Source organism: Triticum dicoccoides, chromosome 4B (genome assembly GCF_002162155.2).
Source record: "Triticum dicoccoides isolate Atlit2015 ecotype Zavitan chromosome 4B, WEW_v2.0, whole genome shotgun sequence".
In the NCBI taxonomy this organism is placed as follows: domain Eukaryota; kingdom Viridiplantae; phylum Streptophyta; class Magnoliopsida; order Poales; family Poaceae; genus Triticum; species Triticum dicoccoides.
This window is the reverse complement of record NC_041387.1, coordinates 559585756-559605204: the sequence shown is the minus strand read 5'-3', so window position 1 is coordinate 559605204 and position 19449 is coordinate 559585756.

The window sequence follows — 19449 nt, the reverse complement described above, 5'->3', positions numbered from 1 at the left end:
ATCCACAAGAAGTTCGCACAAAGCTTATTTCTCTACATTAATAAGTCATGCATATTTACAGAGCAATTTTTTTATTGCTTGCACAGATGACAACTTACTTGAAGGATCTTACTCAATCCATAGGTAGATATGGAGGACTCTCATGGCAAAACTGGTTTAAGGGTATTTGGAAGCACAAGTAGTATTTCTACTTGGTGCTAAGAATTTGGCTAGCGTGAGGGGGGAAAGGCAAGCTCAACACGATAGAGGATCCATGACAACATACTTTATCTCGAATGTAAGAAAACATAACTTATTATTTTGTCTTCCTTGTCCAACCTCAACTCTTTAGCATGTCATATTTTAATGAGTGCTCCCAACCATAAAAGATGTCAATGATAATATATATATATATGTGAAACCTCTCTTTCCTTATTATTTCCTATTAATTGCAACGATGACCAAAGCTATATTTGCCAACTCCCAACAACTTTTAATCATCATACTCTTCTATGTGAAGTCATTACTTTCACTAAGATCAATATGAGCTCCTTGATTCTTTTTATTCTTTTCTTCTACTTACCCAAGATCATGGCAAAACAATCAAGCCCTCAACTCAACACTAATCTTTATTATAAAGCTCACGGACTCGATTATAAAGAACGATTGTAAAGAAAAACTCAAAACTAAATCATGCCACGACTTTATTCTACTAAATCAAGATACTACTAATAGGATTGAACTAAGAAAAACTCTAAAGATAGGAGTTGTGATGGTGATACGATACCAGGGCACCTCCCCCAAACTTGGCAGTTGCCAAGGGGAGTGCCCATACCCATGTGATTATGTATCCTTCCTAGATGGCGGTGGAGGAGTTGACGATTATGCAAGCTTGTCGTCCATCTTCCATGGCATATGCTCACCATCATAGAAGGATGATCGAGTCTCCGGAATCCTCAAATCTGCAGCCAAACTCATCCTTTTGAATCTATATTCATACTCACAGTTTTGGTTTTGCAGACCATAGATTTGGGCTTGGAGGTGCTTGATCTTCTCTTGTAGCTTAAAGATGGCCTCCTCGGTGTTCTTGGCATCCGGCTCTTAGTTGTTGGTGAACTCTAAGAGCATCTTGTGGCTAGCGTTGATTCCACGCTCCACCATCCCCTGACACTTGAAAACTTGTTGCTCCATGGCCTCAAGCCTCGACTCCACACTTCCGGTTCCCTTTGATCCTTCAACATCGCGGATGTGCAGCAACCCATCACGCATCTCAATGGTTTCAGGGTGCCGCAGCACCTCTGCGAGGTAAGGGTTAATCACCTTCCCGAAGAACTTGTCCTTGGAAGCACTTGGGGTCGCCATGATGATCTAGACCTGTCAGAAAAATAGCTCGAAACAAGAACAGGGGAGATTTGCGTGATACGAAAGTCAAAACCTTCGGGAGTATATATAATGAATTTTTACCGACCAAAATACGTATCGTGCAAGGAAACAGAGTCCGGAGGGCACACGAGGTGCTCACGAGGTAGGGGGGTGCGCCCTCCACCCTCGTGGAGGCCTCGTGTCCTCCCCGGACTGCTACTTATTTTTCTATTTTTCTAAATATTCCAAAACAGAAAAATATTGCCTTAAAAATTGTTTTGGAGTCGGTTTACTTACCCTATCACATACCTATTCCTTTTCGGAGTCTGGAACGCTCTGGAAAGTTTCCTTTATGTACTCCTCCGGGGTCACGGTTTCAATAATATTAGTTTCAACATTTATAGGATTACCTGAGATATAGTGTTTGATCCTTTGACCGTTTACCACCTTCAGATTTGTGCCTGCGAAGTTGTTGATTTTTATGGCACCGAAACGATAGACCTCCTCGATAACGTAGGGACCTTCCCATTTAGAGAGAAGTTTTCATGCAAAAAAACTTAAATGAGAGTTGTATAGCAATACATAATCACCTACATTAAACTCACACTTTTGTATCTTTTTGTCATGCCATCTTTTAACTTTTTCTTTAAACAACTTGGCATTTTCATAAGCTTGGGCTCTCCATTCATCAAGTGAGCTAATATCAAATAACCTCTTCTCACCGGCAAGTTTGAAATCATAGTTGAGCTCTTTAATAGCCCAATATGCCTTATGTTCTAGTTAGAGAGGTAAGTGACAAGCTTTTCCATAGACCATTTTGTACGGAGGCATACCCATATGATTTTTATAAGCAGTTTTGTAGGCTGATAATGCATCATCAAGTTTCTTGGACCAATTCTTTCTAGACCTATTGACAGTCTTTTGCAAAATTAATTTGAGCTCTCTGTTGCTCAACTCTACTTGACCACTAGACTGCGGGTGATATGGAGATGCAATCCTATGATTAACGTCGTATTTAGACAGCATCTTACGGAAAGCACCATGAATAAAGTGTGAACCACCATCAGTCATTAAGTATCTAGGGACTCCAAACCTCGGAAAAATAACTTCCTTAAGAATTTTAATAGAAATGTTATGATCGGCACTACTAGTTGGAATAGCTTCTACCCACTTAGTAACGTAATCAACAACAACTAAAATATGAGTGTAACCATTAGAGGCAGGAAAAGGTTCCATATAATCAAAGCCCCAAACATCAAATGGCTCAATAACAAGCAAATAATTCATAGGCATTTCTTGACGTCTATTGATATTACCAATTCTTTGACATTCATCGCAAGACAGAACAAACTTACGGGCATCTTTGAAGAGAGTAGGCCAATAAAAACCGGATTGCAATACCTTATGTGCCGTTCTATCTCCAGCATGGTGTCCTCCATAAGCTTCGGAGTGACACTTGCGTAGGATCTATTCTTGTTCATGCTCAGGTACACAACGTCTAATAACACCATATACTCCTTCTTTATAAAGATGTGGATAATCCCAAAAGTAATGTCGCAGGTCATAGAAAAAGTTTTTCTTTTGCTGGTATGTGAAGCTAGGTGGTATAAATTTAGCCACAATATAATTAGCATAATCAGCATAGCAAGGAGTGCAACGAGAAGCGCTTATGACATTTAATTGTTCATCAGCAAAGCTATTATCAATAGGTAGTGGGTCATCTATAACATTCTCTAACCTAGACAAGTTGTCTGCAATAGGGTTCTCAGTTCCCTTTCTATCAAAAATATGTAAATCAAATTCTTGAAGCAGGAGAACCCATCTAATAAGTCTAGGTTTTGCATCCTTCTTTTCCATAAGATATTTAATAGCAGCATGATCAGTGTGAATAGTTACTTTGGAATCAACAATATAAGGTCTAAACTTATCACAAGAAAACACCACTGCTAAAAGTTCCTTTTCGGTAGTAGCATAACTTCTTTGAGCACTGTCTAAAGTCTTACTAGCATAATGGATAACATTTAATTTCTTATCAACTCTTTGCCCTAGAACAGCACCTACAGCATAATCACTAGCATCACACATAATTTCAAAGGGTAAATTCCAATCAGGTGGCTGAACAACAGGTGCAGAGACTAGTGCTTTCTTAAGTATTTCAAATGCTTCTACACAATCATCATCAAAAACAAATGGTACATTTTCTTTGTAATAAATTAGACAGAGGCTGAGGAATTTTTGAGAAGTCCTTAATGAACCTCCTATAAAATCGGGCGTGACCAAGGAAACTTCTTATACCTTTGATGTCCTTGGGACACGACATCTTTTCAATAGCATCAACCTTGGCTTTATCAACTTCAATACCTCTTTCAGAAACCTTGTGCCCCAAGACAATACCTTCATTAACCACAAAGTGGCACTTTTCCCAATTCAAGACAAGATTAGTTTCTTCACATATCTGCAAAACTCGATCAAGATTGCTTAAGCAATCATCAAAAGAGGAACCGTAGACGGAAATGTCATCCATGAAAACCTCACAAATTTTCTCAGAAAAGTCAGAGAATATAGCCATCATGTATCTTTGAAAGTTAGCAGGTGCATTGCATAAACCAAAAGGCATACGTCTATAAGCAAAAGTACCAAAAGGGCATGTAAAAGTAGTCTTTGATTGATCTTTAGCCGACACAGGTATTTGAGACAAACCAGAGTAACCATCTAGAAAGCAATAATGTGTATGTTTGCATAGTCTTTCTAGCATTTGATCAATAAAAGGTAAGGGGTAATGATCTTTCTTAGTAGCCTTATTTAATTTGCGGAAATCAATTACCATCCTATAACCTGTGATAATTCTTTGCGGACTCAATTCATCTTTATCATTAGGGACAACAGTAATACCTCCCTTCTTAGGGACACAATGGACAGGACTTACCCACTGACTATCAGCAATGGGATAAATTATACCTGCCTCTAGAAGCTTGAGTATTTCTTTTCTTACCACTTCTTTCATTTTTGGATTCAAACGTTGTTGAGGATCACAAACTGGTTTGGCATTAGCTTCCAAATTTATTTTTTGTTGACACAGAGTGGGGCTGATGGACTTAAGATCATCCAGAGTATATCCAATAGCGGCACGATGCTTCTTTAGAGTTTTCAATAATCTTTCTTCTTCATGCTCTGAGAGGTTAGCGCTAATAATAACAGGATATATTTTCTTTTCGTCAAGATAAGCATATTTATGATTATCAGGCAACGGTTTAAGCTCAAACGCGGGATCACCCTTGGGTGGAGGAGGATCCCCTAAGATTTCAACAGGCAAATTGTGTTGCAGAATAGGTTCCTGTTTAAAGAATACTTCATCTATTTCCCTTCTTTCATTCATGAACATATCATTTTCATGGTCTAGCAAATAGTGTTCTAAAGGATCACTAGGATGTACAGCAATAGAAGCAAGACCAATAATTTCATCCTTACTAGGCAATTCTTCCTCACGATGTTGTTTACTAAATTTAGAGAAATTAAACTCATGAACCATATCATCCAAGCCAACAGTAACAACATTCTTTTTTCAATCTATCGTAGCATTAACAGTACGCAAGAAGGGTCTACCAAATATAATGGGACAAAAGCTATCTTGTGGAGAACCAAGAACAAGAAAATCAGCAGGATATTTGGTTTTCCCACACAAGACTTCAACATCTCTAACAATCCCCATTGGAGATATAGTATCTCTATTTGCGAGTTTAATTGTAACATCAATTTCTTCTAACTCAGCAGGTGCAATCTCATGCATAATTTGTTTGTATAAGTCAATGGGTATAACACTAGCACTAGCACCCATATCACATAAGCCATGATAACAATGATCTCCTATTTTAACAGAAATAACAGGCACGCCTACCACATGTCTATGTTTATCTCTATCACAGGGTTTAGCAATTCTAGCAGTTTCACTAGTGAATTGAATAACATGCCCATCTATATTATCCAACAAGAGATCTTTAACAATAGCAATATTGGGTTCTACTTTGACTTTCTCAGGAGGTGTATAAGTCCTAGTATTGCTTTTACGAACAACAGTTGAAGCTTTAGCATGATCCTTCATTCTAACAGGGAAAGGGGGTTTCTCAACATAAGAAGTAGGAACAATAGGATCATTATACGTGACAATCTTTTCTTCAACTTTAATAGGTGCAGCTACTTTTACTTCTATGGGAGCATGATATTTAAACCACTTCTCCTTGGGGAGATCAACATAAGTAGCAAAAGATTCACAGAAAGAAGCTACTATCTCAGAGTCAAGTCCATATTTAGTGCTAAACTTACGGAAAATATCGGTATCCATAAAAGATTTAACACAATCAAACTTAGGTGTCATACCTGACTCCTTACCTTCGTCGAGGTCCCAATCTTCAGAGTTGCGTTTAACTCTATCCAATAAATTCCATCCAAATTCAATAGGATTCATCATAAAAGAGCCAGCACAAGAAGTATTGAGCATGGTGCGATTGTTATCGGATAGCCGAGCATAAAAATTCTAGAGAATTGTCAATTTTGAGAGCTCATTATTGGGGCATGGATATAACATTGATTTAAGACTCCCCAAATCTTGAGCGATGCTTTCTCCTTCGCGAGGCCAAAAATTATATATATAATTGCGATCACGATGAACAAGATGCATAGGATAATACTTTTGATGGAATTCCAATTTCAATCTTTTATAGTTCCATGATCTCGTATCATCACATAGCCTATACCATGTCAATTCATCTCCCTCCAAAGATAAAGGGAAAGCCTTCCTCTTAACAACATCATCGGGTATACCTGCAAGCTTAAATAGTCCACAAATATCATCCACAAAGCGTACATGTTCGTCAGGATGCTTTGTTCCATCTCCTGCGAAAGTGTTAGCTAGCAGTTTTTCCATCATACCCGAAGGAATTCCAAAAGGAGTTTCATTTTCAATAGGTTCAGTAGGTTCAGTAGGTTGAGGAGCAACTCTTGGCTCAACCAGACGGGGTGAAGATACCCCGAACAAGCCTCTCAAACAATTACTTCCATAGTAACAAGTGACAGAAAATTTCAGCACACTAAATAAATTTTTCCTTACCAAATTCCACCTACCAAAGGCGCTTCACTCCCCGGCAACGGTGCCAGAAAAGAGTCTTGATGACCCACAAGTATAGGGGATCTATCGTAGTCCTTTCGGTAAGTAAGAGTGTCGAACCCAACGAGGAGCAGAAGGAAATGATAAGCGGTTTTCAGCAAGGTATTCTCTGCAAGTACCGAAATAAGTGGTAACAGATAGTTTTGTGATAGGATAAATTGTAATGAGCAACAAGTAACAAAAGTAAATGAAGTGCAGCAAGGTGGACCAATCCTTTTTGTAGCAAAGGTCAAGCCTGGACAAACTCTTATGATAGGAAAAGCGCTCCCTAGGACACATGGGAATATCGTCAAGCTAGTTATCATCACGTTCATATGATTCACGTTCGGTACTTTGATAATTTGATATGTGGGTGAACCGGTGCTTGGGTACTGCCCTTACGTGGAAAAGCATCCCAATTATTATTAACCTCTATTGCAAGCATCCTCAACTACAACAAAAGTATTAAGGTAAACCTAACCATAGCATGAAAAATATGGATCCAAATCAGCCCCTTACGAAGCAACGCATAAACTAGGGTTTAAGCTTCTGTCACTCTAGCAACCCATCATCTACTTATTACTTCCCAATGCCTTCCTCTAGGCCCAAATAATGGTGAAGTGTTATGTAGTCGACGTTCACATAACACCACTAGAGGTTAGACAACATACATCTTATCAAAATATTGAACGAATACCAAATTCACATGACTACTAATAGCAAGACTTCTCCCTTGTCCTCAGGAACAAACGTAACTACTCACAAAGCATATTCATGTTCATAATCAAAGGGGTAATATTGTGCATAAAGGATCTAAACATATGATCTTCCACCAAATAAACCAACTAGCATCAACTACAAGGAGTAATCAACACTACTAGCAACCTACTAGCACCAATCCCGGACTTGGAGACAAGAATTGGATACAAGAGATGAACTAGGGTTTGGAGATGAGATGGTGCTGGTGAAGATGTTGATGGAGATTGCCCTCTCCCGATGAGAGGAGCGTTAGTGATGACGATGATGATGATTTCCCCCTCCTGGAGTGAAGTGTCCCCAGTAGAATAGCTCTGCTAGATTCCTAGATTGGTTCCGCCAAGGTTCCGCTTCGTGGCGGCGGAGTCTCGTCCCGAAAGGTTCTCCCTGATTTTTTTCTCATCGAAAGACTTCATATAGGAGAAGATGGGCGTCGGAGAGCCACCAGGGGGCCCACGAGGTAGGGGGGCGCGCCCCCCCACCCTCATGAGCAGGGTGTGGGCCCCCTGGCCTTCATCTTTGGCGACGATTTTTCTTTATTTATTTCAAGGTATTCCGTGGAGTTTCAGGACTTTTGGAGTTGCGTAGAATAGGCCTCAAATATTTGCTCCTTTTCCAGCCCAGAATTCCAACTGCTGGCATTCTCCCTCTTCATGTAAACCTTGTAAAATAAGAGAGAATAGCCATAAGTATCATGACATAACGTGAAATAACAGCCCATAATGCAATAAATATTATCATAAAAGCATGATGCAGAATGGACGTATCAGTGACCCTGTGCAAGGGGTACCTGGGGGTTGAGCCAACGATCGACCTCTGGGTGCGCTTCTTCTCCTTTAAGCAGCAGGGCCTGTCGGCCGGGGAGTTCGCCAACTGCGGCGCCGCCGTCATCTCGAAGCGGCCGGGGTGGATTTCCCCAAGATCCCGCTCAAGGATTCTTCCAAGAAGTGGCAGAACTCCTTCTTCTACGTCCGCAACCTCGGCGCGGACCACATCAACCTCCCGCTCTTCTACGTCCGCTGCGGCCGAAGACGAACTAGGGCTACTCGCTCCGGTGCCCGTCACAGGAGATCGTCAATCTCTGCGAGCAGGTGACGGTGATGAGGACGCAGGAGGGGCTCACTGGCACCGACATCCTTGTCGCGTTCATCACCCGCCGAGTCCTTTCGCTTAAGACGCACTCCTGCCTCATCAGCTAAATGATCGGCCTGTAGGACCCCAACCGAATGGGGTCGACACGGCTTTCTGCAGAGCCCGTCGCGCGCGGCGTGAACGACATCTCCAAGGCCAATCTTGGAGAGGACTGGCGATTCGGCAAGGCGTCGTACAGCCAGTCGAACCCGGCACCGCAGGTGAGCATCTGGTCTTCTTACTTTGCTGCCGCGCATCTCCTCATCCGTCCTGACGTGACGTGGGAGATACTCTTGAACGTGATTCGGCATCCTTACGCCCAGGCTCCATCGCAGGTGGCGCCAGTTGCACCCGAGGAGCCCGTGACCCAAGGTGGCGAGGAGGTGGCCGAGTCCGACGCTGGCGCTGGGCGTCGCGCGGGTGAGTCCTGAATTCTTCTTTCTTTATTTGTCTTGAACTGTTGGTCATGTCGCGGTGCGGGCGGTGCTGATGCCGATTGTTTGTGTAGCGGCGTTGGGCGGGGGAGGCGGCGACGCAGGCGGAGCCGGGTCCGCGCATGGGGCGGCACCGAGCCGCCCGCATAGAAAAGACAGCATCACGTCGCGACCCCGGGCCCCGAAGTGCACGGCGGACCAGGCCGAGCCTGGGAGGCCGGCCAAAATAAGCGCGGTGGCGGGCACAGGAGGCCGACCCTAGTCCCGGTCTTGACGGGGTAAGCTTCATTTCTTGTTTGCAACTGGATTTTTTGAGCCGGTCTTGTCTCTTTTTTGCTTATTCTACCTTCTTCTTCAGTTCTCCCATCGTGCTGGCTAGGGCGGCGGCGGAGGCCGCGGCCGCCGAAGGAGACGCATTCCACAGGAGCCGGTCCGACCTCGCCGGCCTGACCAAGGAGGAGGGACGGGGCGACTCGAACCTCGGCCTAGACCCAAACGACGCCGAGGCCTTAGCCTGGCGGGACAGGAACTGGGCCGAGGTGGAGCTGGAGGCAGCGTCGGTCCAGGCTTGGACCGACGCGGCGGCGGCATGGGCCCAATCCGGCGTGGAGCCAGCCTGGCACGAAATGCCAGAGGGCACGGTGGTGGCGGCGATGGTCTTTGAGCCGTCATTGGTGAGGGAGCGCGGCCTTGGGGGCCAGGCTGAGGTGGGGATCCTTGACCGGGAGGTCGTGGGGGTGGGGGGCGACACCCCGCCTCGAGCCGACGTGGTCGAGCGCGCGGGGGCTGATGGTGGTGGAGGCGGCATCATCTTGGAGGAGACGCTGCGGGCGGCGGCGCTGGAGGCACCGACAGCTATGGAGGAGGCACCATGGGTGGTGGTGCCTGAGGTGGCGACACAGGGCGTCCCAGCTTCCGGGTCGCCGTCGGTGCCGGGAGGGGCGTCGGAGGAGGTGCTGGCCGCAGCGCAGGCGACCAGCGAGGGGCACTCCTTGGTGCCCCGACAAGGAGGGCGCCGAGCAGCCATGCCGCAGCCCACGCAGAGCGGGGGTGCTGCCGTCTTCGGGCCTCAGACTCAGGAGGAGGCGGTGCTGGATGCCGTCAGCAGCCGCCTGCGATGTCGGACGGAGCGGCTTGAGGCCTTCACCCAGGCCGAGGTGGAGCGGACGCGCGACCTGGAGCGCGCCGTTTTGGTAAGTCTTCTTTCTTTTGTTTCCTTTTAATTTCTTCTTTGTGGGGCGTGCCAGAGCACCCACTGGGTGTAGCCCCCGAGGTTCGGGCCAACTACATAGTAGTTGGGTCGAATCTTTAAATAGTCGTCCTTGTTATGACTTATGTATTTTTTCAGCATCTTGATGCCTTCCTGGTTGCCGCTTTCAACCGCCTCCTGGGCAAGCACCGGGAGCTCAAGGAGTAACTTGCTGCCAAGGAGGAGGAGCTTCGCATCGCCGTAGGTACTTTCGTGCTCTTTTCTAGTGGGGGAGCGCTAGCGCACCCACTGGGTGTAGCCCCCGAGATTCGGGCCAACTACGTAGTAGTTGGGCCAAATCTTAAGTCTTGCCTTTTTTTCTTCTGCTGAACCCTTCTTCTTTGCAGCCGAGGTGCTGTCTTGGCAGACCCGGCAGCTCTGGGCCGGTCATCATTACAACCGGCTTGTTGATGATGCTGGGCGTCTTGGCGTCGAGGCTGCACAGGCAAGGGCGGAGGCGGCCACGGCCCGACGTTCTCTTGATGAGGCCAACTGGCTGCATGAGCAGCTGGCGGGTCACAAGAGCCGCCTCGAGGCCGAGGTGGAGCTCCTTAAGGCGGAGGCCGCCAAGGTGGTGGAGACGCAGCAGGCCCTAGTCGAGGTGGACCAGCAGCACGGCCAGCTGGCCAACGACAAGGGCCGACTCCAGGCCGAGGTGGATCGCCTGCGGGAGCAGGCCACCGCGGTCGAGGAGGCCCGTCAGGACGAGACTCGTCATCGCGAGGCGGCCGAGAAGGCGGCCGAAGAAAAGGACGCCGAGCCGAAGGCGGCCCTTGCTAAGGCGGCCGATCTGGAGAAGGCAATCGGGAAGGACGACCGCGTCATGGAGCGGGAGCGACGTGGTACGTTGCTCGAGGCGCAGCACCTGGAAGAGTCCTTCTCCAGTAAGTGTTGCTTCTTGTAGTTTTCCGGGTCGAGACCCGGCTTCTCTTCCTTGTTGTTCTTCTAACCTGCTTCTTCTTTTGTGGTAGGGGCCTTCCCGGAGACGCAGCGGTTGGCAGAGGAAGCCGTCCGCTATCAGCGCGACCCGACCGGCGTTGTTGGGTCTGGGACGGATCCGCGGACGGCCTGGACCTTCCCGGAGATCATCTCTGCTGCTAAGGCCAGCCTGCAGGTCCTGGCGATGGAGATGGAGCGGCTGTCCCAGGCCGGCACTGTCGGTGTCAAAACCGGCAGATCTCGGGTAGGGGGTCCCGATCTGTGCGTCTGAGGCCTATGGTAACAGGGGGCAAAGGACACAATGTTTACCCAGGTTTGGGCCCTCTCGATGGAGGTAAAACCCTACTTCCTGCTTGATTGATATTGATGATATGAGTGTTACAAGAGTTGATCTACCACGAGATCGTAGAGGCTAAACCCAAGAAGCTAGCCTATGATGATTATGAATCTTGTGATCGTCCTCATACGGACTAAACTCTCCGGTTTATATAGACACCAGAGAGGGCTAGGGTTTACATGGAGTCGGTTACAAGGAAGGAAATATAATATCCGAATCACCAAGCTTGTCTTCCACACAAAGGAGAGTCCAATCTGGACACGGGACGAAGTCTTGAGTCTTGTATCTTCATAGTCCAACAGTCCAGCCAAAGTATATAGTCCGGCTATCCGCATACCCCCTAATCCAGAACTCCCTCAGTAGCCCCTGAACCAGGCTTCAATGACGATGAGTCCAGCGCGCAGTTTGTCCTCGGCATTGCAAGGCGGGTTCCATCTCCGAATACTCCAAAGTACTTGTTGTAACGAGCGGTGTCTGGCTTCCCATCAATGTTGTACTCCTCAGCTTATGTGCTTCAATAATGACCATCTCCACGTGTCGAGCAAATACGAGGAGCCGGGGAATTTTTGCATTTGCCTCCCCGGTCTTGCAAGCAAAAACCATCTATTTGAAGGGACGGGGATTCTCAGATCCAAACTCCATCTTCTTCCCCTGAGCGAGCACCTAACAGAGCGCGCCGAGAAAGAATCATTCCATCATGGCCAGTCGTCATAGCTCCTCCTCTCGTTACCGTAGCTCTAGGCCAGGTGACTAGGAAGAATGTTCTGTTCCTCAAAAACGCTTAATAGAGCTCCACACCCAGGGGTTTCATCCACCGGCATTCATGGTCCCCGTACGAGCCGGACTATCCACCTATAATGGCGGGGAGCAAGCGGAGGGATCTCCTAATCCATCCCCAGGGGAGCGAATATGCCTCATCCCGCATCTGCTAAGAGGCGTCGGGTTTCCAATCCACCCATTCCTTCGCGGGCTCCTGGAGTTCTACGGCCTCCAGTTGCACAACTTCACCCCTGCCTCCGTGCTGCACATAGCAGGATACATCTCTCTTTGCAAACTGTTTCTGGGCTGCGAGGCTCATTTTGGGTTATGGAAGAAGTTGTTCTGCCTCATCCCTCGCAACCAGGGGGATCCATATATCAAGTGGGCGGAGCCGAAATATGGTGCGTCGCCGAGACCGGATACCTATCCGGTACTCCCAAGAAGGCATCGGAGAACTGGCCCTCGGAGTGGTTTTATGTCGATGATGTTCCCCTTCCGGATCCAGTCCGGACAGGTCTCCCTGAGTTCAGTAATGCCGCACCGGAGGCAGGCCGAAGTTGGCGCCCTCGGGGCCCCCAGGAGGAGGATACCAGAGAAGTATACTTCCTGATGAACAGGATAAAGTTACTGGCCAAATCAGGGCTGACAATAGTCGAGGTTATGGCAATATGCATAATGCGGGGAGTGCAAACGCTTCAGTATCGGGGGAAGCCCATGTGGCACTACAACATGGAAGATGATGCCACCCGCTGTGGTCGTAAGGGTCCGGACTTTGCCACTGCTCTGGCGAGAATATTGACCGACTTGTATAAAGGAGAAGAAGAAGAATTCCTTCATATTAAACCGTGGGATGGGTTTTCTATGTACAACCCCCCAAGTTGGGTAAGTCGTCACCCTTCCCCCCTCTTCATTCATTCTGGCGTCCTTCGTCAAGAATATTTACCTCGATATTTCCGAGCATGAACTGAGGAGGGCCGTAGAAGGATTCTCCAGCCCCTCCCCGCAGCCAGAGGACCCCGGAAGGGCCTGCGATCCAGGACTGGAAGAAGACCCGGATATTACTGTGGAGCTCGTCAACAGGACATTTTATCAGGCGAGCTGCGATGGTGCCTTAGTGGCTATTATTGCCGACTATCCCGGACTGCTACCTGCATCGCATGTAAGCAAGGCTAAAAAAACCTATCCTCTAAAGAGGAATCCTTTCTGATGTCATGCCTAATGCCTGGAGTATCGTATTTTTGCACAGACAACAATCGGAACGCGGCGCCGAGCCCCTAGGGGCTCATCAGCAAAGGGCGTCCGAATCGGGCAGGTATGGTAAAAACCTGCTCTGTGATTATTGTGTTTGAAATGTGACAGCGTCCTTTGTGTCCTGGTAGAAAGAGGAGTAGCCAGACTATATCCGGATATCCTACCCATCACGCCTCCACTAGCCGGATTCCAGGACCGGCTTTGAGGGAGGAAGCGGACACGTGGCCGATGTCGAATTGTCCTCCAACAGAGGATGCGGATATGCTCTCTGCCATGAATTCCGAAGTAGATAGTGCTATGAATCACCGGCGTCGACGGGTCGTACTTCACAACAACATATTTTCTGAAGAGGCATTTCATGCCTTCAATTTGGGAGACGCATATATCTGAGCTGCTCAAGGAGGGCTTGCCCGTGCGACGGATCAGTATGCCAAAGACATACGGGTAAGAAAATTTGAGGCATGTATAGCAGTAGCTCCTAAGACTTGAAACGGTTGGAACAACTGTTTTAAGGATCAATTTATGCACAGGTCCTTGTAGATAAGAATGAACAATTGTCTCGAGAGCTGGAGGAGTGCAAGACCTAGCTAAGGGCCATGGTTGCTAAGCTAGAGGAATCCCAAAAGGCCTCATTTGGTAACATTTGTCTCAATTATTTGGAAGTGTACCAGTTAGTAAGTGGCTTGTATGATAAGTCTAACAGAAAATTCTGCAGACAATCCCGGGGTGAATCCGGAGGTCGTAGGAGGTGATGAGTCACACCTCCAAAGGCAGCTAAAAGCTGGCGAGCGTATTCTTATGCAGGTTAGGCAGGAGAAGAACAATCTTCAAGATGCCAATGTCTGGCTGGGCGTCGAATTAGGAGATGTTCGCGCTCAGCTGGCGGACTCCGTGAAGGATAACAGAAGGCTTTGTCTTTGCATTTATAGTAAGTGCCTAGATGACTGTAGTATAGCTCGGCGAGGAAACATATTGAAAGAGTTTATATCTGTAGGTATGCTGATGGGCCGTCCTGAAGAGGAGTGCCTAGATGACTCTAAGACCTCTCACAACTGCATGAGCGAGCTCGGCAGGTGATGCAGGGTATTGCCCAAGCCTTGTGGCCATCCATTTCCCTGCCAAAAGGCATGGGGGAGCTCGTGGATATGCTCTAAGGAGCACGGCGGCACTTCCGATGGTGAAGACGCACTACACCAAGCTGGACCCGAACCATATGGCCGAAGTCGGACCGGCGGGGCTAGATGGGCAAGAAATACCCGTGAGTCTGGTGTATGACCAGGTAGTGTTAGCCGCAAAGTATTCCCAACAGGATTGTAAGCTAGATAGCCTGTTGGATGGTATAGAGGAAGAATATAGTCAGTCCAAGTGACTATGTAATTCAGTGGACATATGCAGTCCCTAGCCAGGTTTAAATCATTTGTCATGGCGGACCTTTTCGCTTCAGCCCCCGGATCCGACAGTCCGGGGTGTATCCAAATACCCGCTCAGTTATGCAGAACCGGGGTATGTGTGGAAACCAGGCTTAGGGGTCATAAGTGCTTGAAAAGACAAGTACCCAACTAGTTATGTTATATTACATGGATAGTAAGAAACGTCTTCCAGGGAGAATAGTTCCGTTAGGGGTTCCTTTCCCTGGGTGTGCATGCATCAATGTACATGTACGGACTGTGAACAGAGACGCGGGATAAAAAACTTCTGGGGGTCCATGTTGTAATAAACGAAAAAGAACATCTTTTGTCCACCGACCGAATATTCCCTTAAGAACGCTAGCTTTCGGCTTCACCCAGTCTGAGGTACACATCTGGCTCAACTGGCAATAACAATCGCAAAGGTGCTCCCCTTATGCCCTAGCCGAATTAACGGGAACGTAGGGCATAAATACAAGAGCCAGGCAACCCAGCAAGGCCACATCTTAAGTCATATTGATGCATATAATGGTGAAGAAAAGGCACATATGGAAAAAGAACGCATATGTGATAGGCAATAAGCCATGAAAGCAGTTATATTTAGCTTCCGTATAGGAAGCCCCCAGGTATGACTTACACACATAGTGCGGTCGGAGCGATCCGAGCATCCGCACTGTATAGAGTAATTTGTGTGAAGAATGAAAAGGGAAGGAGAAAGGAAAAAAGGGAGGACATAATGAAAAAGGAGTGGTAAGGAGACGAACCCTGAGTTCGGCGTTAGGCGTAGAATCTCCGGTGTCTGGCTGCGTTCCATGGGTTCGGCTCGAGTCTGTTGTCGGATGCATTACGTAGGTGGTACGCTCCTCCGGTGAGAACTTTGTCGATAACAAAGGGACCCTCCCACTTAGGTTTGAGCTTGTTATTCTTCTTCTCTGGTAGGCGTAGAACGAGTTTGCCAATATTATATGTTTTGGCCCGCACTTCTCTGCTTTGGTACCGTCGAGCCTGCTGCTGATAGAATGCGGAACGGGCCTTTGCAACGTCGCGCTCCTCCTCCAGGGCATCTAAGTTATCCTGCCAGTCTAGCTCGGCTTCCTTCTCTTTGTACATGCGTATGCGAGGTGAATCATGTATTATATCACAGGGTAATACTGCTTCCGCGCCGTATACCATAAAGAATGGTGTGTATCCGGTGGTGCGATTCGGTGTGGTCCGCAGCCCCGAAAGTACGGAGTCGAGCTCCTCGACCCAATGCGTGTCCGATTCTGTCAAGGAACGCACTAGTCTGGGTTTGATGCCGCTCATGATGAGACTGTTTGCACATTCGACCCGGCCGTTTTTTTGGGGATGGTAGACGGAGGCCTAATCGAGCTTAATGCCCATGTTGCCACACCAGGTTTTCACTTCATCGGATGTGAAGTTTGATCCATTGTCAGTGATGATGCTGTGGGGAACGTCGTACCGTTGTACGACCCCGGATATGAAGTCTATCACTGGTCCGGATTCGGCCGTTTTGATTGGTTTGGCTTCTATGCATTTGGTGAACTTGTCCACCATGACCAACAAGTATTTTTTTCTTATGGCTTCCCCCTTTAAGGGGTCCGACCATATCCAGCCCCCAGACTGCGAAGGGCCAAGTGATGGGGATTGTTTGCAGAGCGGTAGGGGGCAAGTGGCTCTAATTGACAAAGAGCTGGCAACCGACGTAGTGTTGAGCAAGGTCTTGTGCATTTGCTCGGGTTGTACGCCAATAAAAGCCTGTGCGGAATGCCTTGCTGACAAGTTCCTGAGCCGCAACGTGGTGTCCACCGAGTCCGGCATGGATTTCAGGCAAGAGCTGCCGCCCTTCCTGTTCAGAGATGCATCGTTGGAGCACTTCGGTCGCGCTTTTCTTATAGAGTTCCCCCTCGTGGACCTTGTAGGCTTTGGAATGTCGCAGGATGCAATGTGCTTCATTTTGGTCCTCAGGGAGCTCCTGCCTATTTAGGTAGGCCAAGAAAGGCTCGGTCCACGGGGCAATTAAATCCATGATTTCATGGGCCGAAGGTGTTATTTCGGTGGCGGAGCCTCCGATTACGTCTGATGGTTCAGAGTCTGGGGTGTATTTGGGTCCATGCTAGTTTTGCCGGACTCCCCTTACCATACCACGGATGGCTTGAACATCCTTTCCAGGAATATGTTAGGTCGGACAGGGTCGCATTTAGCGCCGATGCGGGCAAGGATATCCACCGCTTGGTTGTTTTCTCGAGCCACATGGTGGAATTCGAGCCCCTCGAACTGAGCTGACATTTTGAGGACGGCATTACGATAGGCCGCCATTTTCGGATCCTTGGCATCAAAGTGTCCGTTTATTTGTGATATTGCTAGGTTTGGATCCCCGCGCACCTCCAGGCGTTGAATGCCCATAGAGACTGCCATCCGAAGACCATGCAACAGAGCCTCATATTCAGCTGCATTGTTGGAGTATGTATATAATATTTGGAGTACGTATTGGACCGTGTCTCCGGTGGGAGACGTCAGGACTACACCTGCTCCCAATCCGGTCAGCATTTTAGAGTCGTTGAAGTGCATGATCCAGTTAGAGTACGCGCCGTACTCTTTAGGGAGTTCGGCTTCTGTCTATTCGGCGACAAAGTCAGCCAGTACTTGCGACTTAATGGCCCATCGTGGTTTGTATGTTATGTCCAACGAAAGGAGCTTGATGGCCATTTAGCAATCCGGCTTGTAGCTTCGCGGTTATTTATTATCTTTTTGAGTGGTACTTCGGAGGCCACCGTGATTGAACACTCTTAGAAGTAGTGTCGTAGCTTCCGGGATGCCATGAAGATCGCGTATGCTATCTTTTGATAGTGTGGGTATCAGGATTTGCATGGGGTGAGGACCGTGGATATGTAATATACTTGCTTTTGGAGCAGCAATTTGTATCCGTCAGCCTCTCGTTCGACGACGAGCACTGCGCTTACAACCTGATGTGTTGCAGCTATGTACAATAGCATAGGTTTGCCAATATTTGCCTCTGTTAGGACTGGATTACTGGCCAATAAGGTCTTTCTTTTGTCTAGTCTGGCCTTGGCTGCATCCGTCCACACGAAGTGTTCGGTGCGCCGAAGAAGGCGATAGAGAGGTAATGCCTTTTCTCCTAATCGGGAGATAAAGCGGCTTAGGGCAGCCACGCACCTAGCTAGTTTCTGGATATGCTTGAGGTCTGTTGGCATAGCCAACTGCGACAGAGCTAGGATTTTTGCCGGATTCGCTTCAATTCCTCTATTGGAAACAATGAAGCTGAGCAACTTTCCAGAGGGTACGCCGAAAACACATTTTTCTGGGTTTAGCTTGATGTTGTATGTCCGGAGGTTATCGAACGTAAGCCTCAAGTCATCTATTAGGGTTTCGACGTGTCTTGTTTTTATGACCACGTCATCCATGTATGCCTCCACTGTTTTGCCGATTTGCTTCTCCTGGCATGTTTGAATCATGCGTTGATAGGTTGCGCCGGCATTTTTAAGCCTGAAAGGCATAGTGTTAAAGCAGAAAGGACCATATGGCGTTATGAAGGCCGTTGCAGCGTGGTTGGACTTTGCCATTTTTATTTGATGGTATCCAGAGTATGCATCGAGGAAACACAGTGAGTCGTGTCCTGCGGTGGCGTCGATGATTTGGTCGATGCAAGGGATGGGGAAGGGATCCTTGGGGCAAGCCTTGTTGAGGTCTTTGCGGTCAACGCATAGGCGCCAGGATTTGTCCTTCTTCGGTACCATTACCAGGTTTGCCCGCCAGTTGTCACGACCGGTTTTCCAATAAAAATATTTATTGAAAAGCCAACCTTTTAAGTCCAGTATGAGAGAAATCCTCCACACTGGCAGACAAATTCTTGATACAATAAGCCAGTAGCATAAAATATATTACAGGGTCAAACTACGATTGCTCAACCAAATTATTACAAGCACGCCAATAATCATACATAATGGCGGACATAACACAGTGGTGTGGAGACATACTACTGACTCAAGGATAGGCTGGTGGTGGAAAAACACAGCGGGGAGAGAAATACAAGACTCTACGTTTGTCATCTCATCGAGCGTCGAGGAGAGGCTCGATTAATTTATTTGGTAGCGGAAGCGGACATAAAACAGTGGCCAAATCCAGGGTCGCACAAGACTGACTGGGACTCCTCTAAGTGTCGGGCTCGCTATCGAACTCTTCATCCATGAGATCGCCTTCGTCAGCATCTGGCCAAATCAACAAGCTAGTGAGTACTTTGAAAGTACTCGCAAGACAGTTCGGACGTAAGATATAACAAATGCATGCATGGATGCAACATGATTAATTCCTTAATGCACAATAAATAAAACTGGCATAACGTGTAAGTAAAAAGGGAAAATGGCGGTAGTCCGCCTGAAATTCCACAGAACATAAATAAGGACCGATCGGGTGTCTGAAGCGACGCCTCGAAAGGTGAACAAATAAAATAAGGAAAATGATGCCACAGTCGGGCATCTTAGCGACACCACATAAAGGGCTTTAAAAGAAATGCCACAGTCGGACGTCTGAGCGACATCGCAGAAAGAGCTTTAAAAGAAATGCCACAGTCGGACGTCTGAGCGACATCACATAAAGGGCTTTAAAAGAAATGCCATAGTCGGACGTCTGAGCGACATCACAGAAAGGGCTTTAAAAGAAATGCCACAGTCGGACGTCTGAGCGAC